This window comes from Solanum tuberosum, unplaced genomic scaffold (assembly GCF_000226075.1).
Source record: "Solanum tuberosum cultivar DM 1-3 516 R44 unplaced genomic scaffold, SolTub_3.0 scf00078, whole genome shotgun sequence".
Lineage (NCBI taxonomy): Eukaryota > Viridiplantae > Streptophyta > Magnoliopsida > Solanales > Solanaceae > Solanum > Solanum tuberosum.
Window position 1 is genome coordinate 165,088 of NW_006239005.1, and position 1,175 is coordinate 166,262.

Here is a 1,175-nt window from a genome sequence, read left to right on the forward strand (position 1 = left end):
GGAGGTCTCCCATCTCCTGGAGTATTAAAAGTAAAAAGTGGATTAGGCAGATCTTGCATTCTCTGCATTTCAACGCTCATCTCGGTGATTTGTTGCATCAACTGCATAATTAATTCATTTTGATCAGTGGCGGCGGGCGGAGCCACGACAACAGCAGTCAAGCTAATCTCGTCATTGTTATCACCCATTATTGCCTTTTCTTTTGCAAACGTTGATCGGGGAAGGAATCTTTGGGAGCCTTAGATCTTGTAAAATAAGGGTGTTCAGCCAGCTTATCAACACAGACTAGTTCTAAGTACCTGATAAAGAAAAATAACCCAAAAGATAAACGTGTTAGTCTATGTAGATGATAAATAATACAAAATATCACACATATGACCACAAGCACATAAAAGTTGCTCCACTTGAAGCTAAACTAGCCCACGTATTTAGAGAAATGACTAAATAGACAGGAATTTGTCTATTTGATTTTGAGCTTAGTGAATTAGAAACGTCAACTTGAGTCGAGACAAAGTCGAACGTATCTTTTATTGTCATATTTTTTATTTTCGATTGATGTGAAACTCTAGGCTCCTTGCAAGAGATGGAAAAAATAAAATTTCTCAAAATGGGGACTGAGCCTTGAAAGGCTGCCTACGTATCTCACGAGGGAGAATTCAGGTCCTACGTAGTTCGACCAGCTTGAATCTCCTTCGATTTGAGATAAAAGGTTAATTAATTATTATCTTTTTGATGAGAAAGTGAGATTTGAAAAATGAAGTTCAAATTTTGTTGTGAAACTAAAGACTCAAAGAGTATTTGGACGCACTTTTGATAGTGACTTGACATTTGTGCTTAGGGGTGTCTAGAAAATTACCAAAGAGTAGGTTAGAACATCTCCAAATAAAGCAACATAATCACACAAACAGTTATTGCGTATTTTAAACAAATATGTGACCCTTTTGTGTCAAGGGTAGGCCTAATGATTTGAGGGATGTATACGTCATTTGTAACATTTCAGTGCCCCTAAAACTTAAATTTATACATGCTTTGTAAATAAAATGAATGGGGATACATAGTAGGGAAAATGGGATACAAAATAATCAGTCCCGCGCAGGGGTACAATCTTAAACTATGCTTCAATGGAAGGACCTTCGTTCTTGAATTTCTTGTCATCTTCGAGTGTCGACTCCTTT